This window comes from Lithobates pipiens, unplaced genomic scaffold (genome assembly GCF_037356315.1).
Source record: "Lithobates pipiens isolate NorthernLeopardFrog02 unplaced genomic scaffold, aLitPip1_a1.2 Scaffold_1, whole genome shotgun sequence".
In the NCBI taxonomy this organism is placed as follows: domain Eukaryota; kingdom Metazoa; phylum Chordata; class Amphibia; order Anura; family Ranidae; genus Lithobates; species Lithobates pipiens.
Window position 1 is genome coordinate 86,161,468 of NW_027507685.1, and position 26,095 is coordinate 86,187,562.

General features: G+C 47.5%; 17 pseudogenes; all 17 read left to right on the forward strand.

The window, feature by feature from the left end:
• The first annotated feature begins 497 nt into the window (after positions 1–497).
• On the forward strand, positions 498–616 carry LOC143989334 (5S ribosomal RNA; annotated as a pseudogene).
• A 2,359-nt stretch (positions 617–2,975) lies between these two features.
• Positions 2,976–3,094, forward strand: LOC143989101 (5S ribosomal RNA; annotated as a pseudogene).
• A 100-nt stretch (positions 3,095–3,194) lies between these two features.
• Positions 3,195–3,313, forward strand: LOC143989724 (5S ribosomal RNA; annotated as a pseudogene).
• Positions 3,314–3,692: 379 nt separating this feature from the next.
• On the forward strand, positions 3,693–3,811 carry LOC143989125 (5S ribosomal RNA; annotated as a pseudogene).
• A 1,851-nt stretch (positions 3,812–5,662) lies between these two features.
• On the forward strand, positions 5,663–5,781 carry LOC143989298 (5S ribosomal RNA; annotated as a pseudogene).
• A 378-nt stretch (positions 5,782–6,159) lies between these two features.
• LOC143989943 (5S ribosomal RNA) lies at positions 6,160–6,278 on the forward strand (annotated as a pseudogene).
• Positions 6,279–8,973: 2,695 nt separating this feature from the next.
• On the forward strand, positions 8,974–9,092 carry LOC143989133 (5S ribosomal RNA; annotated as a pseudogene).
• A 476-nt stretch (positions 9,093–9,568) lies between these two features.
• On the forward strand, positions 9,569–9,687 carry LOC143989393 (5S ribosomal RNA; annotated as a pseudogene).
• A 317-nt stretch (positions 9,688–10,004) lies between these two features.
• LOC143989048 (5S ribosomal RNA) lies at positions 10,005–10,123 on the forward strand (annotated as a pseudogene).
• Positions 10,124–10,224: 101 nt separating this feature from the next.
• LOC143989327 (5S ribosomal RNA) lies at positions 10,225–10,343 on the forward strand (annotated as a pseudogene).
• Positions 10,344–10,442: 99 nt separating this feature from the next.
• Positions 10,443–10,561, forward strand: LOC143989918 (5S ribosomal RNA; annotated as a pseudogene).
• Positions 10,562–11,159: 598 nt separating this feature from the next.
• On the forward strand, positions 11,160–11,278 carry LOC143989006 (5S ribosomal RNA; annotated as a pseudogene).
• A 3,103-nt stretch (positions 11,279–14,381) lies between these two features.
• LOC143989302 (5S ribosomal RNA) lies at positions 14,382–14,500 on the forward strand (annotated as a pseudogene).
• Positions 14,501–14,600: 100 nt separating this feature from the next.
• LOC143989372 (5S ribosomal RNA) lies at positions 14,601–14,719 on the forward strand (annotated as a pseudogene).
• Positions 14,720–15,042: 323 nt separating this feature from the next.
• LOC143989243 (5S ribosomal RNA) lies at positions 15,043–15,161 on the forward strand (annotated as a pseudogene).
• Positions 15,162–17,276: 2,115 nt separating this feature from the next.
• LOC143989255 (5S ribosomal RNA) lies at positions 17,277–17,395 on the forward strand (annotated as a pseudogene).
• A 161-nt stretch (positions 17,396–17,556) lies between these two features.
• Positions 17,557–17,675, forward strand: LOC143989959 (5S ribosomal RNA; annotated as a pseudogene).
• Positions 17,676–26,095: the final 8,420 nt, after the last annotated feature.

Genomic DNA, 26,095 nt, shown 5'->3' on the forward strand with positions numbered 1-26,095 from the left:
AGGCTTGTAGTAGATACAGAAGTCGTGGCATCGCGTTCATATTCAACACATTACAGCGTCAGAAACATGACAGAGCTAGTGGGTCCCATCTTTTAAGGTCCGCTGTAAGCCCATAGGCTTCTTTTTATGTTGTTGGCTTTGACCAGTTTTTTTCGCTTGTTTCTCAAGGCGACCATCTTGGCGTTTGTCAAGAGGGTTGGGCGTGTCTTGAAGAGAACGCTTACGGCTACATCAACCTCAAAGCACCCAATCTCGTCTGATTTCAGAAGCTAAGCAGCGTCAGGTCTGGTTAGTACCTGGATGGGAGACTGCCTGGGAAGACCAGGTGCCGTAGAAGGATCTGGTCTGGTTAGTGTCTTGATTGGGAGATCGCCTGGGAATACTGGATGCCGTAGGCTTCTTTTTATGTTGTTTGCTTTGACCTGTTTTTTTTAGCTTTTTTCCCAAGGTGACCATCTTGGCCTTTGTCAAGAGGCTTCAGAGTGCCCAAAGAGAGTGCCTACGGCCAAATCACCCTGAAAGAGCCCAATCTCATCTGATCTCGGAGGCTAAGCAGCGATGGGCCTGGTTAGTACCTGGATGGGAGACAGCCTGGGAATACCAGGTGCCGTAGGCTTCTCATTATGTTGTCGGCGTTGACCTGTTTTTTTCCCTTGTTTCCCAAGGTGACCATCTTGGCATGTGTCAAGAGGGTTGAGAGTGCACAAAGAAATTGCCTACGGGCACAACACCCTGAAAGAGCCCAATCTCGTTTGGTCTCAGAGGCTAAGCAGGGTTGGGCCTGGTTTGTACCTGGATGGGAGACCGCCTGGGTTTTCCAGATGCCGCAGGCTTCTTTTTATGTTGTTGGCGTTGACCTGTTTTTTTCGCTTGTTTTCCAAAGTGATCATCTTGGCATTTGTCAAGAGGGTTGAGAGTGCCTAAAGAGATCGCTTAAAGCCGCATCACCCTGAAAGCACCCTATCTCTTCTGATCTCAGAGGCTAAGAAGGGTTGGGCCTAGTTAGGACTTGAATGGGAGACGGCCTTGGAATACCAGGTGCCGTATTCTTCTTTTTATGTTGTTAGCGTTGACCTGTTTTTTTCCGCTTGTTTCCCAGGGTGACTATCTTGGCATTTTTCTAGATGGATGAGAGTACCCAAAGAGATTGCCTATGGGCACATCACCCTGAAAGCGCCCAATCTCCGCTGATCTCAGAGGCTAGAAAGGGTCGCGCCTTGTTAATACCTGGATGGGAGACCGCATGGGAATACTAGGTGCTGTAGGCTTCTTTTTATGTTGTTGGCGTTGACTTGTTTTTTTTGTTTGTTTCCCAAGGTGACCATCTTGGCGTTTGTCAAGAGGGTTGAGCGTGCCTGAAAAAATCTACTATGGCTGCATCACCCTGAAAGAGCCAAATCTCACTTGATCTCAGAGGGTAAGCAGGGTAGGGACCTGGTTAGTACCTGGATGGGAGACCGCCTGGGATTTCTCGATGCCATAGGCTTTTTCTTTAAGTTGTTGGCATTGACTTATTTTTTTTTATTTTTTTATTCTTTTATTAAGTATAAGTAGAACAACATAAATATAACAGTCAACCATACAGCATGACCCAGGGTCACAATTACATGGTAACAAAAAATAGGCAGCCAAATAACTCAGGTTCTCAGAGGGGAGTCCTACAGTTTCATGCAAAAAAGAGAGAAACCCCACCTCCGACATGTAGTACAGTATAACTAGTGCAGCTCCGTTCGGACAAATGTAATCATGGAGAACAACTGGGACCACAGCGAGCCAGCTTATCATGACCTATGTGAACCAGAGTAAAATATGAGCCGGTCGTGTCCAGAACCCTGGGGTTCTTCTGGGTCCCAAAGGCTAGTAAGGAGACAAGGCATAGTCAAAAGGGAGGACGGGGGGAGAAGAGAGTGCAAAGACGGAGAGAGAGGAGGGGGGGATGGCGGCGGGGAAAAAATGAAAAATAAAGACAAAAAGGGAGGGGGGGAATGCCACCCAGGGCAGACATGGCCTACGTAGGTAAACGTTAGATGTTCAGACGTTTTCTGGGACAGGGGCGCTGCTCACCTCCCGAATGTAGTCTCGAGTACCAGTAAAATACCTCCAGGGCCTCCATGTGACACTAAATGCCTCCTCAGTGTTGTGAAGGGTGGCGGTCAATTCTTCCATCCGGAGAATATGATTGACTTTGGAATACCACAGCACTTTGGATGGGGGCTGAGGCTGCCTCCACAGTGTGGGAATGGAGGCCCGGGCGGCGTTCAGGAGTTGCATTGTGAGGTTTTTTTTGTATTTTCGAACAGGCTGTTCGGTCAAGTGTAGAAGGCACGCTGCTGGGTTGTCTGCGATATTTACATTTGTGAGAGTATTTATCGTCCCGGTCACCCCCACCCAAAAGTTCCTCAAGGCCGGGCATGCCCAGAAAATGTGTCCCATGGTCCCCGTATCTGAATTGCACCTCCAACAAACATCCGGGATCGATCTACTCATTTTATTCAGAAGGTATGGGACTCTATACCAGCGTGAGACTATCTTGTATCACAATTCTTGATATTGGTTTGCGATGGAAGCTTTATGTACTAAGGTCAGGATCTTCCCTATCTGTTGTGGGGTAAATGTGATGCCTAAGTCCCTCTCCCATTTGTGGATAAATAGTGGGGTCGACTCCTCCTCCTGACTACTCAATAGGTTGTACAGGAGGGAGAGGTTGTGTCTGTGCGACAGACACACCCTGTCCCTTTTGTGACAGATGGATTCATAGGGTGTCAGGTCTCTAGGAGTGTAGGGGGCTCTTTGTATGGCCAGAAGAAAGTGACGAAGTTGATAAGCACTAAACAAGTCAAGCGGAGGGTCAGAAAGCTCGGCTCAGCGTATTCTTCTTTTTATGTTGTTAACATTGACCTGTTTTTTTTTTCGCTTGTATCTCAAGGTGACTATATTGGCATTTGTCAAGAGGGTTGAGAGTGCCCAAAGAGATTGCCTATGGGCACATAACCCTGAAAGCGCCCGATCTCCTCTGATCTCAGAGGCTAAACAGGGTTGGGCCTTGCTAGTACCTGGATTGGAGACCACCTGGGAATACTAGGTGCTGTAGGCTTCTTTTTATGTTGTTGGCCTTGACCTGTTTTTTTTTCACTTGTTTCCCAAGGTGACCATCTTGGCGTTTGTCAAGAGGGTTGAGAGTGCCCAAAGAGATCACCTACGGCCCCATCACCCAGAAAGCGCCCAATCTCGTCTGATCTCGGAGGCTAAACAGTGTCGGGCCTGGTTAGTACCTGGATGGGAGACCGGCTGGGAATACCAGGTGCCATAGGTTTCTTTTATGTTGTTGGCTTTGACCTGTTTTTTTCGCTTGTTTCTCAAGGCGACCATCTTTGCGTTTGTCAAGAGGGTTGGGCGTGTCTTGAAGAGAATGCTTGCGGCCACATCACCCTGAAAGTACCCGATCTTTTCTGATTTCAGAGGCTAAGCAGCGTCAGGCCTGGTTAGTACCTGGATGGGAGACTGTCTGGGAAGACCAGGTGCCATAGAAGGATCTGGCCTGGTTAGTGTCTTGATTGGGAGATCGCCTGGGAATACCGGATGCCGTAGGCTTCTTTTTATGTTGTTGGCTTTGACATTTTTTTTTTTTAGCTTGTTTCCCAAGGTGACCATCTTGGCCTTTGTCAAGAGGCTTCAGAGTGCCCAAAGAGAGTGCCTACGGCCAAATCACCCTGAAAGAGCCAAATCTCATCTGATCTCGGAGGGTAAGCAGCGATGGGCCTGGTTAGTACCTGGATGGGAGACAGCCTAGGAATACCAGGTGTCGTAGGCTTCTCATTATGTTGTCGGCGTTGACCTGTTTTTTTTCCCTTGTTTCCCAAGGTGACCATCTTGGCATTTGTCAAGAGGGTTGAGAGTGCACAAAGAAACTGCCTACGGGCACAACACCCTGAAAGCGCCCAATATCGTCTGGTCTCAGAGGCTAAGCAGGGTTGGGCCTGGTTTGTACCTGGATGGGAGACCGCCTGGGTTTTCCAGATGCCGCAGGCTTCTTTTTATGTTGTTGGTGTTGACCTGTTTTTTTCGCTTGTTTCCCAAAGTGATCATCTTGGCATTTGTCAAGAGGGTTGAGAATGCCTAAGGAGATCGCTTACAGCCGCATCACACTGAAAGCACCCTATCTCTTCTGATCTCTGAGGCTAAGAAGGGTTGGGCCTAGTTAGTACTTGTATGGGAGACGGCCTTGGAATACCAGGTGCCGTATTCTTATTTTTATGTTGTTGGCGTTGACCTGTTTTTTTTCGCTTGTTTCCCAGGGTGACTATCTTGGCATTATTCAAGAGGTATGAGAGTGCCCAAAGAGATTGCCTATGGGCACCTCACCCTGAAAGCGCCCAATCTCCTCTGATCTCAGAGGCTAGAAAGGGTCGCACCTTGTTAATACCTGGATGGGAGACCGCCTGGGAATACTAGGTGCTGTAGGCTTCTCTTAATGTTGTTGGCGTTGACTTGTTTTTTTTGTTTGTTTCCCAATGTGACCATCTTGGCGTTTGTCAAGAGGGTTGGGCGTGCCTGAAAAAATCTACTATGGCCGCATCACCCTGAAAGAGCCCAATCTCATTTGATCTCAGAGGCTAAGCAGGGTTGGGACCTGGTTAGTACCTGGATGGGAGACCGCCTGGGATTTCTCGATGCCATAGGCTTTTTTTTTTAAGTTCTTGGCATTGACTTATTTTTTTTTGCTTGTTTCCCAAGGTGACCATCTTGGCGTTTGTCAAGAAGGTTGAAAGTGCCTGAAGAGATTGCCTACTGGCACATCACCCTGAAAGCACCCAATCTCGCTTGATGTTGTCGGCTAAGAAGAGTCGGGCCTTGTTAGCACCTGGATGGGAGACTGCCTGGGAATACCAGGTGTCGTAGGCTTCTTTTTATGTTGTTGGCGTTGACCTATTTTTTTTTCGCTTGTTTCCCAAGGTGACCATCTTGGTGTTTGTCAAGTGGGTTGAGAGTGCCTGAAGAGATTGCCTATGGCCACATCACTCTGAAAGCACCCCATCTCGTCTGATCTTGGAGGCTGAGAAGAGTCAGGCCTGCTTAGTGCCTGGATGGGAGACCACCTGGGAATACCAGTTATTGTAGGCTTCTTTTTATGTTGTTGGCGTTGATTCGTTTTTTTTTTTCGCTTGTTTCCCAAGGTGACCATCTTGGCATTTGTCAAGAGGGTTGAGAGTGCCCAAAGAGTTCGCTTACAGCAGCATCACCCTGAAAGAGCCCTATCTCTTCTCATCTCTGAGGCTAAGAAGGGTTGAGCCTAGTTAGTCCCTGGATGGGAGATGGCTTTGGAATACCAGGTGCCGTAGTCTTCTTTTTATGTTGTTGACATTGACCTGTTTTTTTTTTGCTTGTTTCCCAAGGTGACTATCTTGGCATTTGTCAAGAGGGTTGAGAGTGCCCACAGAGATTGCCTATGGGCACATAAGCCTGAAAGCGCCCGATCTCCTCTGATCTCAGAGGCTGAACATTGTTGGGTCTTGCTAGTACCTGGATTGGAGACCACCTGGGAATACTAGGTGCTGTAGGCTTCTTTTTATGTTGTTGGCCTTGACCTGTTTTTTTTTTCACATGTTTCCCAAGGTGACCATCTTGGTGTTTGTCAAGAGGGTTGAGAGTGCCCGAAGAGATCACCTACGGCCCCATCACCCAGAAAGCGCCCAATCTCGTCTGATCTCAGAGGCTAAACAGTGTCGGGCCTGGTTAGTACCTGGATGGGAGACCGGCTGGGAATACCAGGTGCCATAGACTTCTTTTATGTTGTTGGCTTTGACCTGTTTTTTTCGCTTGTTTCTCAAAGCGACCATCTTTGCGTTTGTCAAGAGGGTTGGGCGTGTCTTGAAGAGAATGCTTACGGCCACATCACCCTGAAAGCACCCGATCTTTTCTGATTTCAGAGGCTAAGCAGCGTCAGGCCTGGTTAGTACCTGGATGGGAGACTGTCTGGGAAAACCAAGTGCCATAGAAGGATCTGGCCTGGTTAGTGTCTTGATTGGGAGATCGCCTGGGAATACCGGATGCCGTAGGCTTCTTTTTATGTTGTTGGCTTTGACATTTTTTTTTTTAGCTTATTTCCCAAGGTGACCATCTTGGCCTTTGTCAAGAGGCTTCAGAGTGCCCAAAGAGAGTGCCTACGGCCAAATCACCCTGAAAGAGCCAAATCTCATCTGATCTCGGAGGCTAAGCAGCGATGGGCCTGGTTAGTACCTGGATGGGAGACAGCCTGGGAATAACAGGTGCCGTAGGCTTCTCATTATGTTGTCGGCGTTGACCTGTTTTTTTTCCCTTGTTTCCCAAGGTGATCATTTTAGCATCAGTCAAGAGAAGAGTAGAATATAGTATAAATTATTTAAGATTAAATAGACTTAGCTTGAAGAAATCTAAGTTTAAATCGTTGAGTAAATCGTAAATTTATCAGTTAAGTTAACTCTGAGATTATGATTAATTTCACAGTTCCATTACGCGGTCCTTTTCCACTGGTATAGTCATAATGTAATATCAGTAATTGCTATCAGTAAATGTTAAAATTGTAAGACGGTTCACGGTTATGTGGAATTGATATGGATTTAAAAGCGGTACATTAATTTTTCTGAAGCATATGGCAGAAAGACGGCTTACACTGCTTTTCTCACATTTTGCTGCGGTAAAAAAAAATGTTTTGTCACTGTGTTTTAACTATGACAGTTAAGGTGGAAAAAAATAACTAAATACAGAAAATAGAGTCAAACAGTGGAAATGTTTATTTGCTTATGTCATGACAGCTGATACTGGTTGAACAATAAAACTGTTTTATTAAGATGTCAGACTAGTTTTATTCTCTACATATATGCTTTTCAGAGAGTTGTATAATATAGGCGACCAATAGGACATTTAAATGGCTTAATATTGCAGGGAGGAAGTATCGCTGTTCAACGGTAAGAGATTGAAAGCTTAGCTTAAAAATGGCCGAGAAATAGTTGCGTTAGTCTAAATTTAAAGGATATGCCGGTACCAATGAGAAAGCTTATATTAGACTAGTTGATATTTGCATTACACAATCCTATTATTATTATTAAGATCATAGTGCAGAGAGATACTCAGTTAATGTCAGAGATACTCGGTTAATGTCAGAAAAGCAATAAAACCGTTTACATCGTTAGCGAGCGATAGCTACATTACTCTTAGTATGTGCAGCATGTCTGGTAGCAAATGGATGGTTTTGTGAACATTTTGCATTAGATTTAACTGGATTTTGAGATAGTACTCTCTATTTCTAATAAGAAATAAAGCAAAATAAGTCAGGATGGTGTGTCAGGACTGTCGCATACTTAATGTGACAGTTGATGTGGAGAATTACAAATTTGCAAAATAGAGCAAAAGAGTACATGGTTTATTTTGATGTATGATAGTTTTATTGCATGCTTGATATGGATGATTAAAATCTTGTAGTGAGTATAATCTATATTTAGCATAAGAATGAAAAGGCATAACCTGGCAATGAGACAAACTCCATTAGAGATGTGAGCTAGATGAAATGATGAAATGTCTCTGTATAGCCCAGATTGTCTTCTGTTATCACTTAGCCTACCCTCTAAATTCACTAGCCTCTCTATATACACCAACATGCTTACGGTCTTCTGCATACAATAGCCTGTCTTCGATATACACTAGCCTATGTTCTGAATACACTAGCCCGTCATCTAGCCAGTATTATGTATACACTCACCGACTGTATACACTAGACTCTCTGAATACACTAAACCCTCTGTATACCACAGCCTGTCTTCTGTATACACTAGACTGTAAAAACTATCTAGAATACACCAGCCTGTCTTCTGTACCCACTAGACTCTCTGTATACTCTACCCAGTCTTCTGTATACACTGTCAGCTTTGATGTATACCCAAGCCTGTCTTCTGTATACACTAGCTTCTCTATATGCACTGTCCTTTCTGCATACACTCGACTCTCTCTATACACTAACCTCTCTATATACACTAACATCTTTATATATACTAGCCTCTCTTTAAACTAGCCTCTCTGCGTACCCCAGCCTCACTGTTTACTCTAGCATCTCTGTATACTCAAGCCTATCTACATACACGAGTCTGTATTCTGTATTCACTAGCCTTTCTTCTGTATGCTGTAGTCTTCTATATATACCAGCTTCTCTGTACACCCTAGCACTGTAACAGTGCAAGGTTCCTGTATTACAGAACCAGAACACCAGCAATAAGGTGTATACTGTGCAGGAGGCACACAACACCCACTCTAACTTCTGCACTGCAGATGCATGTATTGCAGAAATTGAACAAAAGTAATAAAGGGTAGCTTCAGGTGTGTACTGTGCAGGAGGCACATAACACCCACTGTAACAGTGCTAGGTTCCCAAGCAGTAAAGACACTGTCCCTGCCTATCGTCCTCTTTCCCTGACCACCGTTGCGGCGGCCTTATATAGTGTGGGGTGTGTACTAAACTCCCCTGAGCTATAATTGGCCACAGGAATCCTGCCTGTGGTGAATTGTGGCTCTCCTCACAGAGGATGTCACATCTGTTCTTATTATATAAAACCTATTATGCTCCTCGTAAACTTTTTCAATTTGGCCGAACGGCCGGACGCAAGTTGCCCCCGGTGCGGGAACATGGGGGGAGACACGATGCACATGTTTTGGAGATGCCCGAAATTGATCCGCTACTGGACGGAGGTGAAAGAAACCATTGATCGGGTGTTTGTAACCTCCACCAGGATGGAGGCAAAGTTTTGTCTCCTGGGATTAGTTGAAGGAGTTGGAAACCCGGGAAGCAGCCAGATGGCAGTTCTGAGATGCCTATTTCAGGCAAGGAAACTGATTGCCCAACCCTGCTTAGCCTCCAATGTTGGCAATGACTTGTTTTTTTTCACTTGTTTCCCAAGATGACCATGTTGGCGTTTGTCAAGATGGTTGAGAGTGCCCGAAGAGATCGCATATGGCCCCATCACCTTGAAAGTGCCTGATCTTGTCTGATCTCGGAGGCTAAGCATTGTCGGGCCTGATTAGTAACTGGATGGGAGACCAACTGGGAATACCAGGTGCCGTAGGCTTCTTTTTATGTTGTTGGCATTGACATGTTTTTTTTTTCCGCTGGTTTCCAAAGGTGATCATCCTGGCATTTGTCAAGAGGGCTGAGAGAGCCCAAAGAAATCTCCTACGGCCACATCACCCTGAAAGCGCCCGATCTCATCTGATCTCAGAGGCTAAGCAGGGTCCGGCCTGGATAGTATCTAATTACAGGTGCTCTAGGAATCTTTTTTTATTGTTGGCTTTGACCTTTTTTTCTTTCGCTTGTTTCCCAAGGTGATCATTTTAGCATCAGTCAAGAGTTTTGAGTATGTCCCGAAGCGTTCGCCTAAGGTCACATCACCCTGAAAGCGCCCGATCTCAGAGGCTAAGCAGGGTCTGGGTCAGATGGGAGACCGCCAGGGTCTATGTTGTTGGTGTTGACCTGTTTTTTTTCACTTGTTTCCCAAGATGACCATCTTGGCATTTGTCAAGAGGGTTGAGAGTGCCCAAAGAGAGTGCCTATGGCCCCATCACCCTGAAAGAGCCCAATCTCATCTGATCTCGGAGGTTAAGCAGCGATGGGCCTGGTTAGTACTTGGATGGGAGACAGCCTGGGAATACCAGGTGCCGTAGGCTTCTCATTATGTTGTCGGCGTTGACCTGTTTTTTTTCCCTTGTTTCCCAAGGTGACCATCTTGGCATTTGTCAAGAGGGTTGAGAGTGCACAAAGAAATTGCCTACGGGCACAACACCCTGAAAGCGCACAATCTCATCTGATCTCGGAGGCCTAAAAGTGTACGGCCTGGTTAATACCTGTATGGGAGACCATCTGTGAATACGAGGTGCCGTAGGCTTCTTTTTATGTTGGTGGCGTTGACCTGTTTATTTTCGCTTGTTTCCCAAGGTGATCATCTTGGCGTTTAACAAGAGGGTTGAGAGTGCCCAAAGAGATCACCTATGGCCCCATCACCCTGAAAGCACCTGATCTTGTCTGATCTCGGAGGCTAAGCAGTGTCAGGCCTGGTTAGTACCAGGATGGGAGAACATCTGGGAATAACAGGTGCCGTAGGCTTCTTTTTATGTTGTTGGCCTTGACCTGTTTTTCTTTTCACTTGTTTCCCAATGTGACCATCTTAGCGTTTGTCAAGAGGGTTGAGAGTGCCCGAAGAGATCACCTACGGCCCCATCACCCTGAAAGCGCCCAATCTCATCTGATCTCGGAGGCTAAACAGTGTCGGGCCTGGTTAGTACCTGGATGGGAGACCATCTGTGAATACCAGGTGCCGTAGGCTTCTTTTTATGTTGTTGGCGTTGACCTGTTTATTTTCGCTTGTTTCCCAAGGTGACCATCTTGGCGTTTAAAAAGAGGGTTGAGAGTGCCCAAAGAGATCACCTATGGCCCAATCACCCTGAAAGCACCCGATCTTGTCTGAACTCGGAGGCTAAGCAGTGTCAGGCCTGGTTAGTACCAGGATGGGAGAACGTCTGGGAATAACAGGTGCCGTAGGCTTCTTTTTATGTTGTTGGCCTTGATTTGTTTTTCTTTTCACTTGTTTCCCAATGTGACCATCTTAGCGTTTGTCAAGAGGGTTGAGAGTGCCCGAAGAGATCACCTACGGCCCCATCACCCTGAAAGCGCCCATTCTCATCTGATCTCCGAGGCTAAACAGTGTCGGGCCTGGTTAGTACCTGGATGGGAGAACGCCTGGGTATACCAGGTGCCATAGGCTTCTTTTTATGTTGTTGGCTTTGATCTGTTTTTTTTGTTTGTTTCTCAAGGCGACCATCTTGGCGTTTGTCAAGAGGGTTGGGCGTGTCTTGAAGAGAACGTTTACGGCCACATCACCCTGAAAGCACCCGAGCTCGTCTGATTTCAGAGGCTAAGCAGCGTCAGGTCTAGTTAGTACCTGGATGGGAGACTGCCTAGGAAGACCAGGTGCCATAGAAGGATCTGGCCTGCTTAGTGTCTTGATTGGGAGATCGCCTGGGAATACCAGATGCCATAGGATTCTTTTTATGTTGTTGGCTTTGACCTGTTATTTTTATCTTGTTTCCCAAGGTGACCATCTTGGCCTTTGTCAAGAGGCTTAAGAGTGCCCAAAGAGAGTGCCTACAGCCAAATCACCCTGAAAGAGCCCAATCTCATCTGATCTCGGAGGCTAAGCAGCGATGGGCCTGGTTAGTGCCTGGATGGGAGACAGCCTGGGAATACCAGGTGCCGTAGGCTTCTCATTACGTTGTCGGCGTTGACCTGTTTTTTTCCCTTGTTTCCCAAGGTGACCATCTTGGCATTTGTCAAGAGGGTTGAGAGTGCACAAAGAAATTGCCTACGGGCACAACACCCTGAAAGCGCCCAATCTCGTCTGGTCTCAGAGGCTAAGCAGGGTTGGGCCTGGTTTGTATCTGGATGGGAGACCGCCTGGGTTTTCCAGATGCCGCAGGCTTCTTTTTATGTTGTTGGCGTTGACTTGTTTTTTTTGTTTGTTTCCCAAGGTGACCATCTTGGCGTTTGTCAAGAGGGTTGAGCGTGCCTGAAAAAATCTACTATGGCCGCATCACCCTGAAAGAGCCCAATCTCATTTGATCTCAGAGGCTAAGCAGGGTTGGGACCTGGTTAGTACCTGGATGGGACACCACCTGGGATTTCTCAATGCCATAGGCTTTAGTTTTAAGCTGTTGGCATTGACTTATTTATTTTTTTGTTAATTCTTTTATTAAGTATAAGTAGAACAACATAAATATAACAGTCAACCATACAGCATGACCCAGGATCACAATTACATGGTAACAAAAAATAGGCAGCCAAATAACTCTGGGTTCTCAGAGGGGAGTCCTATAGTTTCATGCAGAAAAGAGAGAAACCCCACCTCCGGCATGTAGTACAGTGTAACTAGTGTAGCTCCGTTCGGACAAATGTAATCATGGAGAACAACTGGGACCACAGCGAGCCAGCTTATCATGACCTATTTGAACCAGAGTAAAATATGAGCCGGTCGTGTCCAGAACCCTGGGGTTCTTCTGGGTCCCGAAGGCTAGTAAGGAGACAAGGCATAGTCAAAAGGGAGGACAGGGGAGAAGAGAGTGCAAAGACGGAGAGAGAGGAGGGGGGGGGGGATGCCACCCAGGGCAGACATGGCCTACGTAGGTAAACGTTAGATGTTCAGTCATTTTCTGGGACAGGGTGCTGCTCCGGAATGTAGTCTTGAGTACCAGTAAAATACCTTCAGGGCCTCCATGTAACACTAAATGCCTCTTCAGTGTTGTGAAGGGTGGCGGTCAATTCTTCCATCCGGAGAATATGATTGACTTTGGAATACCACAGCACCTTGGATGGAGGCTGAGGCTGCCTCCACAGTGCGGGAATGCAGGCCCGGGCCGCGTTCAGGAGTTGCATCGTGAGGGTTTTTTTGTATTTTCGAACAGGCTGTTCGGTCAAGTGTAGAAGGCACACTGCTGGGTTGTCTGCGATATTTACATTTGTGAGAGTCTTTATCATCCCGGTCACCTCCACCCAAAAGTTCCTCAAGGCCGGGCATGCCCAGAAAATGTGTCCCATGGTGCCGGTATCTGAATTGCACCTTCAACAAACATCCGGGATCGAGCTATTCATTTTATTCAGAAGGTATGGGACTCTATACCAGCGTGAGACTATCTTGTATCCTGATTCTTGATATTGGTTTGCGATGGAAGCCTTATGTACTAAGGTCAGGATCTTCCCTATCTGTTGTGGGGTAAATGTGATGCCTAAGTCCCTCTCTCATTTGTGGCTAAATGGTGGGGTCGACTCCTCCTGACTACTCAATAGGTTGTACAGGAGGGAGAGGGTGTGTCGCACAGGTTCCCTTTTGCGACAGATGGATTCATAGGGCGTCAGGTCTCTAGGAGTGTAGGGGGCCCTTTGTATGGCCAGAAGAAAGTGACGAAGTTGATAAGCACTAAACAAGTCAAGCGGAGGGTCAGAAAGCTTGGCGACAGTTTGCGTGGTCGGGAGCCCTCCCAAGGGCCACACCTCTCCCAGACGCTGTTTCCCCACCACTGTCAACTGTCGCAGTTTTTGTTGGTAAATCCTGGTGGGAAGTCTGGATTACCTATAACCGGAGTCATTGGTGACGGCAGGGGAGCAATGTGTGTGCAGCAGAACAACCTCCGCACAACAGCCAACGTACCTCCCATTACGGGGTGATCTCTGAGGTCTTTTGGTAGGGAGGACAGGAGCCACGGGGAGGTCAATAAGGGAATGGATCCATCCTCAATCTCCATCTCCACCCACTGCTTGTTTGGGCCATTACAATGCCAATCAATGACTCTCGCTAGCAGAGTCCCACTGTAGTATTGTCTCAGATCTGGGAGACCCAGACCCCCCTCGTCCTTTGGTCTGGCAAGCAATTGCAAATGGGCTCTGGGCGGTTTGCGCGCCCAAATAAAGTCCCGGAGCAGCACTTGCAGTTGTCTGAAAAAAATTAGGGGTAACCGGATCAGTAATGTCTGGAACAAGTATAAGATCCGCGGGAGTGCCGTCATTTTGAAAGCATTACAGCGCCCGAACCAGGTCAGTGTTAAAGCATGCCAGTTTCCCAAATCATATTTCAGTCTATTCAGAAGAGGGACAAAATTAAGCGGGTACAATTGCTTTAAATCCGCTGCGATGTCAACTCCCAGGTAATGTATAGATTTTTCAGCCCAGTAGAATGGAAAAGCGGAGGGGAGCCTCTTGGCCTCACCATCCGGGACCGATATATTCAATACAGCCGACTTGGCGCAATTGATTTTATAGTTTGATAGGCTGCCGTATCGCCGGAGAGACGCAAGTATATTGGGAAGCGAAATGTGTAGATTGGAGACGAAAAAAAATTAGATCGTCAGCGTACGCTGCAATTTTGTGGTGTGCCGAGGGTTTGGATATGCCAGTAATATTCGGGTCATTCCGAACGTGACACATAAGTGGTTCCAGTTTCAGAATAAAAATTAGGGGAGACAGAGGGCACCCCTGCCTCGTCACATTAGTGATGGGGAAAGAGTCCGAGCACCACTCGTTCACCCGTACCGCTGCCGACGGCATGGAGTAAAGCGACAGTACCCAGCTCATCATGTTGGGGCCAAGACCTATATGTTCCAGGGTGGCCTGCTTAAAGTGCCAGGCCACCCTGTCAAAGGCCTTCTCCGCGTCCGTTGACAACATAAGCAAGGGCCTTCCCTGTACATGCGCCGCATGGATTAAATTGAGGACTCGGGGCGTATTGTCTCTAGCTTCCGACTTATTTTTTTTTGCTTGTTTCCCAAGGTGACCATCTTGGCGTTTGTCAAGAGGGTTGAAAGTGCCTGAAGAGATTGCCTACGGGCACATCACCCTGAAAGCACCCGATCTTGTTTGATGTTGGAGGCTAAGAAGAGTCGGGCCTTGTTAGTACCTGGATGGGAGACCGCCTGGGAATACCAGGTGTCGTAGACTTCTTTTTATGTTGTTGCCGTTGCCCTGTTTTTTTTTCGCTTGTTTCCCAAAGTGACCATCTTGGTGTTTGTCAAGAGGGTTGAGAGTGCCTGAAGAGATTGCCTATGGCCACATCACTCTGAAAGCACCCAATCTCGTCTGATCTTGGAGGCTAAGAAAAGTCGGGCCTGGTTAGTACCTGGATGGGAGACCACCTGGGAATACCAGTTATTGTAGGCTTCTTTTTATGTTGTTGGCGTTGATTCGGTTTTTTTTTTTTTCGCTTGTTTCCCAAGGTGACCATCTTGGCATTTGTCAAGAGGGTTGAGAGTGCCCAAAAAGATCGCTTACAGCAGCATCACCCTGAAAGAGCCCTATCTCTTCTCTTCTCTGAGGCTAAGAAGGGTTGGGCCTAGTTAGTACCTGGATGGGAGATGGCGTTGGAATACCAGGTGTCATATTCTTCTTTTTATGTTGTTGACATTGACCTGTTTTTTTTCGCTTGTATCTCAAGGTGAGTATCTTGGCATTTGTCAAGAGGGTTGAGAATGCCCAAAGAGATTGCTTATGGGCACATAACCCTGAAAGCGCCCAATCTCCTCTGATCTCAGAAGCTAAACAGGGTTGGGCCTTGCTAGTACCTGGATTGGAGACCACCTGGGAATACTAGGTGCTGTAGGCTTCTTTTTATGTTGTTGGCGTTGACCTGTTTATTTTCGCTTGTTTCCCAAGGTGACCATCTTGGCGTTTAACAAGAGGGTTGAGAGTGCCCAAAGAGATCACTTACGGCCACATCACCCTGAAAGCGCCCAATCTTGTCTGATCTTGGAGGGTAAACAGTGTCGGGCATGGTTAGTACCTGGATGGGAGAACGTCTGGGAATACCAGGTGTCATAGGCCTCTTTTTTTTTTTAATTTTTTATTTATTTAGTAGTATGCGACATACAGTGCAAAGGCAACTTCACAGAATGTGTGATACAAATAGTTACAAACAAACGATCATATTGCATGGATATCAGAGCCAATGGTAAGAAGTCTCAGGAGAATAGCACGTGTACAGCTTTGCGGTCATATCAAGATGAGATTAAAGCTCCATCTCGTTGGGATCCTCTACCACTTAAAATATTATTGATACTAGCCCTGCTACCCTCGAAGAGTTTAGATATCCATAGATAGGGTAAAAGTATTGTGTAGTAGTCAAATGGGGTCGGAACATACCATTTTCTTTTCCCTTTTTTGAGTTAAGAAGGGAAATAGTAGAACTGAAAGGAGGGAGAAGGGGAAAGAGAAGATTGGGGAAGGAAATGGCAGAAAAGGAAAAGAAGGGGTAAGGGGGTGTCGTGGGTAGAGTGGATAGGGTGGGGTCCCCTCCCAGGGAGCAAGGGGTCCCCTCCCAGGGAGCAAGAGACGCCCTCGGCTCACCAGCTCATCAGCTGTCCAACGTTTGGAACAGCGATCTCCAATGATCACCATGAGCTTCCGAAAAGTGAAACTGGGTCCAGTAGAACCATCTGTTGCCATGCTCCTCCTTTATAGCCCTCATTGTGGCAGTCAGGTCTTCCATTCGTTCAATATCATTTACCCTTGCGAACCACTGGGTCACTATTGGAGCAGATTGCTGTTTCCACTGACTTGGGATGCAGGCCCTAGCTGCATTGAGGAGATGTTTAAGTGAGGACTTATGATAACGCTTTCTCGACATAGGAGTTAGATTGAGAAGAACTGCTGCGGGACCATTGACTAAGGAAATGTCTGTGAACTTGTGGATGAGTCTCAGGACAGGCTGCCAGAATGTTTGTAATTTAGGGCATTCCCAGAAAATGTGGAGAATGGTGCCAGCCTGTTGCTCACAGCGCCAGCAGCGGTCAGATTGACCGGGGAATATTTTGGCCAACACCACCGGTGTACGATACCAGCGTGTGATCAGCTTATTTGAGATCTCCTGATATTTACTGCAGAGTGACGACTTATGGGCAAAAAAGAGTATTCTGTCCTTCTGTGGTTTGGAGAATGTAGTTTGTAAGTCCCTTTCCCATTTAGCTAGGAAGGGCGGATCCGTGGAGGATTGTGCATCTGTCAGGATTTGGTAGGACCTAGAGAGGGAACCACGAATTGGGCCATCATCCAGGCAAAGTTCCTCGAAAGGGTGGAATTGTCTAGAGAAGAATGAATGGTTAGGTAGTGATCCGAGGAAATGGATGAGCTGTCTAGCTCTCCAGCTATCCAATGCAACAGGTACTTGCTCTAGCAGTATGGTCCCCGTGGGAATCCAGCCCGTGGGTCCAAGAAATAGGGCTCCAATGGCCTCCCCGTCCAAGGCAGACCAGCCAGTGGAACCCGCGCCATCTCCTGCTCTAGCTTGACCCATAGCTTCAGTTCCCCATGCCGGCACCAGTCAACAACCCGTGTCATGTGCGTCGCTGTGTAATATAGAGCAGGGTCTGGGAAGCCAATATCTCCCCGCAATTTTGGTCGCAATAGCATTGCACTACCAATACACGTATGTTTGCCGCGCCAGAGGAACTTGATAAAGATCGAGCAAACCGCATGAAAGAAAGTCTGGGGTATTTTGATAGGTAAGGCTTGAAGTAGATACAGAAGTCGTGGCATCGCATTAATCTTCAACACATTACAGCATCCGAACCATGACAGAGCTAGTGGGTCCCATTTTTTAAGGTCCGCTGTAAGCCCGTAGGCTTCTTTTTATGTTGTTGGCTTTGACCTGTTTTTTTCGCTTGTTTCTCAAGGCGACCATCTTGGCGTTTGTCAAGAGGGTTGGGCGTGTCTTGAAGAGAACGCTTATGGCCACATCACCCTGAAAGCACCCGATCTCATCTGATTTCAGAGGCTAAGCAGCGTCAGGCCTGGTTAGTAACTGGATGGGAGACTCTCTGGGAAGACCAGGTGCCATAGAAGGATCTGGCCTGGTTAGTGTCTTGATTGGGAGATCGCCTGGGAATACCGGATGCCGTAGGCTTCTTTTTATGTTGTTGGCTTTGACCTGTTTTTTTTTAGCTTGTTTCCCAAAGTGACCATCTTGGCCTTTGTCAAGAGGCTTCAGAGTGCCAAAAGAGAGTGCCTACGGCCAAATCACCCTGAAAGAGCCCAATCTCATCTGATCTTTAAGGCTAAGTAGCGATGGGCCTGGTTAGTACCTGGATGGGAGACAGCCTGGGAATACCAGGTGCCGTAGGCTTCTCATTGTGTTGTCGGCGTTGACCTTTTTTTTCCCTTGTTTCCCAAGGTGACCATCTTGGCATTTGTCAAGAGGGTTGAGAGTGCATAAAGAAATTGCCTATGGGCACAACACCCTGAAATCGCCCAATCTCGTCTGGTCTAGAGGCTAAGCAGGGTTGGGCCTGGTTTGTACCTGGATGGGAGACCGCCTGGGTTTTCCAGATGCCGCAGGCTTCTTTTTATGTTGTTGGTGTTGACCTGTTTTTTTCCGCTTGTTTCCCAAAGTGATCATCTTGGCATTTGTCAAGAGGGTTGAGAGGGCCTAAAGAGATCGCTTACAGCCACATCACCCTGAAAGCACCCTATCTCTTCTGATCTCTGAGGCTAAGAAGGGTTGGGCCTAGTTAGTACTTGTATGGGAATACCAGGTGCCGTATTCTTCTTTTTATGTTGTTGGCGTTGACCTGTTTTTTTTCGCTTGTTTCCCAGGGTGACTATCTTGGCATTTTTCAAGAGGGATGAGTGTGCCCAAAGAGATTGCCTATAGGCACATCACCCTGAAAGCGCCCAATCTCCTCTGATCTCAGAGGCTAGAAAGGGTCGCGCCTTGTTAATACCTGGATGGGAGACCGCCTGGGAATACTATGGTTGAATATATTTTTATTGTATGCCAGACAGGATAAATAACGCATTTGTAAACAGGCAACTACATCACATACGTCGCCGTTAACATCAAATAAGGCACATCAATATAAACTGGATAAAAAAAGGGGGGTGAATCAGAAGTAGCGGGTACAGCAAGGAAAAGGAGAGGTGGGGCAGGGGGGGAGGAAAGGAAAGCCAGTAAGAATAGAGAAAGAGAGAAAGTAGGGTGGGGAAAAACAGGGGGGAGCACAGCACTCGCATTTATAAAAACAAACATGTGCAGGATATGCACCATGGTTATTCACTTGTGATATATCAGAAGTGTTCAGCACAATAGGTAGAGGTGATCAATCAAGGTTTGGCCGCTAATGCCACCAATGGTCAAAATAACGACACCCTCCTCCGTCCAAACCTGGCAGGTAGTCTGCTCAGGAGATCTTGAGGTTATTGAGGAATAATTCCGTCTGAGAGTGGTGTCGCCAGATGGACCACAACATGGTAAACCTTTCGTAAGCATCATCCGCCTTCGCCTGCAGTTCCTCCATGAGCATAGTGTCATTAAGGATATCCACCCACGCTGAAACAGGGGGGGTGGAGTCCTTTTTCCAGTATAGGGAGATGGTATGACGAGCCGCTGAGAGAAAGAATCTCAGGAGACTGCATTTCTGAGACCGGATCGACCCAGGGAGAATGGATAAAAGTGCAGACAGAGGCGATGGAGGCAACGAGGCCTGATACATGTCATTATAAATCTCGAAAATCTTATCCCAAAAAGGACGAATCCCAGCACACTCCCACCAGATATGAACGTATGATCCCTGTGCTCTGTGACAGCGCCAACACACGTCAGTGGTTGAAGGAAACATCCTGTGTACCGAGATCGGGACCCTGTACCACCTCGAAAGGAGCTTATAGTTCTTCTCCTGTGTAAACCCCGATCTGGAGGATTGATGCGTGTGGGTAAAGGAGGTAGACCATTGTGTGGGGGAGATCTCTAAGTGTAGGTCTCTAGCCCATTTACCTGTGAATGCAGGGAGATCAGCATATAATCGAGTTTGGACATCTTTATAGATGAACGATAGAGTGTGTCTTGGGGTTTGAGCTAGGCTGCAGAGATCCTCAAATGGCGTAAGCGGTCTGTGCGTATTACCGGAGAGGTGAAGATCTCTGCAAATCTGGGTCAGCGAAATAGTTGTGAGCCAGTCCGTCTTGACATTGGTCTGGGGATCTGGAGGGGGGCGGAAATGACCAGTAGTAGGGTGAACAAATTGATTGGCTGTGGGCCAATGTTCACGGGTATAATTCCCACAATGTTGCTTAGCAGCGAGGGTCGGGAGGGCCGGGTTGTCGAATAAGGGGGTTAACGGACCAGGATCCGTGGACAGAGCATAAGGGACAGCTTTATCATACCACAATGTGAGAGCTGCCCGTGTCAGAGGGGAGATCCCCTGCATCACCCGAAACCCGGCGTGGTGCCCCCACAGTAGGGCCCGTAGGTCCACCGGGGCCATGTCTTGTTCAATTAAGGTGGAGGGTTTAATACGAGGTCTCGGGAACCAGTCCAAGAGTCGGGATAGTATCGCGGATGCGTGGTACAGTCGGAAATCAGGGAGGCCTGCTCCACCTCTGAGTTTGGGGGCACTTAAAATCTTATGTTTAAGTCTGGAGGGGTGGTGTTGCCACACAAACGTGCCCACCATGGCTCACAAGGCCAAGAAGAAGGGTGTCGGTAGACGGATGGGAAGGGCTTGGAACAGATATAACGCCCTCGGAAGGATATCCATTTTAATAACATTCATTCTCCCCCACCATGAGAGCTTGAGATTGTGCCAATTCTCGAGCGAGCGCTTAATGGAAGTCAACAGAGGGCTAAAGTTTAGAGCGTACACGTCATGTAGATCAGCAGGGATCTCCGTGCCGAGGTATTTGATCGAACGAGATTGCCATTTAAAGGAGAAACGTTGCTGAACGAATTTTAGGTCAGTCAACGAGAAAGATACATTTAAAGCTTCCGTTTTGTTCAGGTTTAGTTTGAAATTACTATGAGCCCCAAACCGATCAAGCTCCTCGAGTATGGCAGGGAGGCTAAGACAGGGTCGAGTGACATACAAGAGTAAATCATCTGCGTAGAGAGACAGCTTTCGGGGAGCCGAGGGGGTGTCGATCCCATGAATAGAATGATTATTTCTGATGGCTTGAGCCAAATGTTCGACAGTAATCGCAAACAAAAGTGGCGATAGGGGGCACCCCTGTCTGGTGCCGTTCCGGATCCCGAAAGCCTTCGACGTTTCCCCGTTAGCTAGGACCCTGGCAGATGGATTCTTGTAAAGAGCCATAATTTTGGTGAGCATTCGTGGACCTAAGCCTATTTGCTGTAGGGAGGCCTGGAGAAACGTCCAGTTCACCCGATCGAACGCCTTTTCGGCATCGCAAGCTAAAAGACAGGTGGGAATGTTGTGTAATTTGGCATACGAGATAAGGTGTAGGGTTTTAGTGGTATTGTCCCTGGCTTCACGGCCTGGGACAAAGCCCACTTGGTCACTGTGAATGATAGAGGGGAGCAGGGGAGCCAGGCGTGTTGCCAAGATTTTAGAATAAAGCTTGAGGTCAACATTTAATAGGGATATAGGCCTATAATTTCCACAACGTGTGTGATCCTTCCCCGGTTTGGGTATGACCACTATTTGGGCTTGAAGAATCTGTGGGGAAAGGGGATGCGTGTCATCTATCTCCTCAAATGTCTTGGCCATAAGTGGGGCAAGTTGGTGAGCAAATTTCTTATAAAATAGCGGGGAATATCCATCGGGCCCAGGGCTTTTACCATTCTTCAGACCTTTTATCGCTACTAGGAAGTCATTCGTAGTCAGAGGCAACTCTAAGTTAGAGCTATCAGTTAAAGAAATGGTGGGTAAGGCCGTGTCCTGAATATATCGCGACAAATCGGAAGACGAGATGGAGGAGGAAGGGGTACTCTGGGAGGGGAGATTGTAAAGGGAGGAATAGAAGTCCCGGAACTCCGAAACAATCTCGGAATTCCGGAACCTCTTCTGTTGGGCAGAGGAGAAGAGGTAGAGGATGTGTTGCCTTCTCTGTCTAGGGCGCAGAACGCGTGCGAGATGCCTTCCACACTTGTTTGCCTGCGAGTAGTGAATGTGACGGCCTTTGTGATACGCGTTCAACGATCTTGCCGAGAAGATCTGAAGTAAATCCCGACGCGCGTTAGAGAGTTCCGTAAGAGTTCGCGGATCTAGGGTGCGTTTGTGTGAGGCCTCCAGGGAAGCAATCAGGGAGAAGAGTCCACGTATTTCGCTGTAGGCACTCTCTTTGGGCACTCTGAAGCCTCTTGACAAAGGCCAAGATGGTCACCTTGGGAAACAAGCTAAAAAAAACAGGTCAAAGCCAACAACATAAAAAGAAGCCTACGGCATCCAGTATTCCCAATCTCCCAATTAAGACAATAACCAGACCAGATCCTTCTATGGCACCTGGTCTTCCCAGGCAGTCTCCCATCCAGGTACTAACCAGGCCTGATGCTGCTTAGCTTCTGAAATCAGAGGAGATCGGGTGCTTTCAGGGTGATGTGGCTGTAAGCGTTCTCTTCAAGACACGCCCAACCCTCTTGAAAAACGCCAAGATGGTCGCCTTGAGAAACAAGCGAAAAAAACAGGTCAAAGCCAACAACATAAAAAGAAGCCTATGGGCTTACAGCGGACCTTAAAAGATGGGACCCACTAGCTCTGTCATGGTTCGGACGCTGTAATGTGTTGAAGATGAACGCGATGCCGCGACTTCTGTATCTACTACAAGCCTTACCTATCAAAATACCCCAGACTTTCTTTCATGCGGTTCGCTCAATCTTTATCAAGTTCCTCTGGCGCGGCAAACATACACGTATTGGTAGGGCAATGCTATTGCGACCGAAATTGCGGGGAGGTATTGGCTTCCCGGACCCTGCTCTATATTACACAGCGACGCACATGACACGGGTGGTTGACTGGTGCCAGCATGGGGAACTGAAGCTATGGGTCAAGCTAGAGCAGGAGATGGCGCGGGTTCCACTGGCTGGTCTGCCTTGGGCGGGGAGGCCATTGGAGCCCTGTGTGACTACTCACCCGTTAATTGACCCCTCGCTCGCCGAGATGGATAGTTTATCCTGATTCTTGATATTGGTTTGCGATGGAAACTTTATGTACTAAGGTCAGGATCTTCCCTATCTGTTGTTTGGTAAATGTGATGCCTAAGTCCCTCTCTCATTTGTGGATAAATGGTGGGGTCGACTCCTCCTCCTGACTACTCAATAGGTTATACAGGAGGGAGAGGGTGTATCGCACAGGTTCCCTTTTGTGACAGATGTGAATCCACATCAGATGTCAGGTCTCTAGGAGTGTAGGGGGCCCTTTGTATGGCCAGAAGAAAGTGACGAAGTTGATAAGCACTAAACAAGTCAAGCGGAGGGTCAGAAAGCCTTGCGACAGTTTGCGTGGTCGGGAGCCCTCTCGAGGGCCACACCTCTCCCAGACGCTGTTTCCCCACCACTGTCAACTGTCGCAGTTTCTTGTTGGTAAATCCCGGTGGGAAGTCTGGATTACCTATAACTGGAGTCATTGGTGACGGCAGGGGAGCAATGTGTGTGCAGCAGAACAACCTCCGCACAACAGCCAACGTAGCTCCCATTACGGGGTGATCTCTGAGGTCTTTTGGTAGGGAGGACAGGAGTCACGGGGAGGTCAATAAGGGAATGGATCCATCCTCAATCTCCATCTCCACCCACTGCTTGTTTGGGCCATTACAATGCCAATCAACGACTCTCGCTAGCAGAGTCCCTCTGTAGTATTGTCTCAGATCTGGGAGACCCAGACCCCCCTTGTCCTTTGGTCTGGCAAGCAATTGCAAATGGCCTTTGGGCGGTTTGCGCGCCCAAATAAAGTCCCGGAGCAGCACTTGCAGTTGTCTGAAAAAAATGGGGGGTAACTGAATCGGTAATGTCTGAAACAAGTATAAGATCCGCGGGAGTGCCGTCATTTTGAAAGCATTACAGCGCCCGAACCAGGTCAGTGTTCAAGCATGCCAGTTTCCCAAATCAGATTTCAGTCTATTCAGGAGAGGGACAAAATTAAGCGGGTACAATTGCTTTAAATCAGCTGCGATGTCAACGCCCAGGTAATGTATAAATTTTTTAGCCCAGTAGAATGGAAAAGCGGAGCGTAGCCTCTTGGCCTCACCATCCGGGACCGATATAATCAATACAGCCGACTTGGCGCAATTGATTTTATAGTTTGATAGGCTGCCGTATCACCGGAGAGACGCAAGTATATTGAGAAGCGAAATGTGTGGATTGGAGACGAAAAAACATTAGATCGTCAGCGTACGCTGCAATTTTGTGGTGTGCCGAGGGTTTGGATATGCCAGTAATATTCGGGTCATTCCGAACGTGACACATAAGTGGTTCCAGTGTCAGAATAAAAATTAGGGGAGTCAGAGGGAGTCATGCCGTAAAATTTATTTTTTTGTACTTCTTAATGGGAATCTGTGAATGGTGCAAGAGAAAGAATGCAGCCTCTTCCTGGATGAAGTCTGTGAATTTTTGTGTTATGCATCGGATCTCTGTCCAGAAGTCCACCAAGCTGGGGCAGGACCAAAAAATGTGGAGCAACGTGCGCTCTTCTTCTCCACACCTCCATGCATATGTTCAAGGAAGAGGGGAAACATTTATGCTGCTTTGATGGTGTCAAATACCACCTGGTGAGAAGTTTAAAATTCGTCTCCTGTATCTTCGTGCACAGCGAGGTTTTGAGAGCCAAAGTGATAATGCGTTGTCTCTGTGCTGGGGAAAACTAGCAATTAAGGTCCTTTTCCCAGTTGGACAGACAGGTTAAGTGTGGGTAATCTGTTTGAGAGAGAATGTGGGCCAAAGGGCCTTCGCTTCTGCATAGAGTCTCAAACTCTGTCTGAGGGCGGGCAAACGTTTGAGTATTGGGGATGGAATGGAGAAAATTATGTTGTTGCGCCGCTCTCCAAAAAGGGAGTTGGAAAAGCCCTGTCGGATCTGTTAGGGTTGAGAAAGAAGGCCATTTTCCATCAATGACGAATTTAGACGCATTGTCTAGGTTGGAATTTCTAAGTGGGTCCCCGGTTCAAAGTTCGGATGGCCGCGTATAGGGAATAGGGGGAAAGTCAAAGACGTGAGTGTGTTTTGGGAAGCAATCAGGTGACTGACTTTCAACTAAGCCCCTATAGTGGGATGTGACGTCAATTCTGTGGGTAAATCCTTATAGCACCACATGGTGCTTCTTTGCGGAATTCGGGAGTGAGCTTAGAAAGTTTGTTTCGTTTCCAGTCCAATACACGCCCCAGATGGGAGGCCAGGTAGTAGCGTCGCAAGTCAGGGAGAACCAACCCTCCCTGTTGTTTAGACAATGTTAGCTGTGACCGCTTAAATCTGAGATTTTTGTGGGCCCAGTTAAATTGAGTGAGCAAGGATTGAGCTTGCTTAAAAAACATGACTGGAATCTGGATCGAGAGAGCTTGGAAAAGATAGGTAAATTTAGGGAGTATGTTCATTTTAAGGAGATTGCATCTCCTGAACCAGGAATGGAGGCCAGAATGCCACCCGTGAAGCAAACTGCGGATCTTAGTGACAAGGGGTGGGGGAAAGTTCAACATAAACGTACGCGCGATGTCCAGTGGAATGTAAGTACCTAAGTACTTAAGGGCTGTATGGGTCCATTTAAATTGAAAATTGGACTGCAAGTCTATTAACGTTTGCGGGGGGACTGCAACCCCCATGGCCTCTGATTTCAAGAAGTATCCCGTATATCTGGAATTCCCAAAGGAGATTTGGCAAGGAAACTCTGGGATTCGTCAGCGAGAACAGCATGTCATCTTGCACTCAATAGTACCCATTTGGAGTCCCGTTATGTCTGAGTTTTGTCGAATTGTGGAGAGAAAGGGTTCCAATGACAGGGGCGACAGGGGGCAACCCTGTCTGGTCCCATTCCCGATGTCAAGGGGAGATGAGAGCACCCCATTCGCTTTTACTTGAGCTGGAGGGCGTGAGTATATCTTACTTATCCAGCCCAGCATCCATTCACTCAGACCTATATGGCGAAGGACCGAGTACATAAATGTCCATTTGACCCGATCAAAAGCCTTCTCTGCATCAGTACTCACGAAAAGACAAGGGGTCCCAGATGACTTTGCTTTATGGACCAGGGTAAGCACCTTAATGGTGTTGTCCCTATCTTCCCTGATGGGAATAAAACCTAACTGGTCAATATGTATAAGGGACTGCAAGTGATGTGCCAATCACGTGGCGAGGATTTTAGAGAATAGTTTTAGGACCGAATTTAGGAGGGAAATGGGTCTGTAGCTCCCACATAGGCCTGGGTCTTTGCCCGCCTTAGGTATCAACGAGATGTGGGCTCTAAGGGTATCCTTAGGAAAATCCCCATTCGAGCTCAGAGTAATAAATAAATTCACCAAGCGTGGGCCGAGACTAGGGAGGAAGGTCTTATAGTATAGTATAAGGCGCTCTCCAATGTGGCCCCTAAGAAAAAGATATCGGCCCCCAGGGTCCACCAGAGAATCCTGGAGAACCCAGGGGAGCCTGCTAGAGATCAGAATGGGTCTCCCTTGGTCTTAGAGGAGGGGTTAGTAAAGTGGTAGACCTTAGGGAAGGATCTCAACCGTAGAAAGGGGAGGCTAGTATTTTTAAAATGTGTTTCTTGTATAAAGGCCACATCAGTACAGGAAGTCTTCAGTTCTCACAGGAGGATCCACCATTTTTCAGGGGAG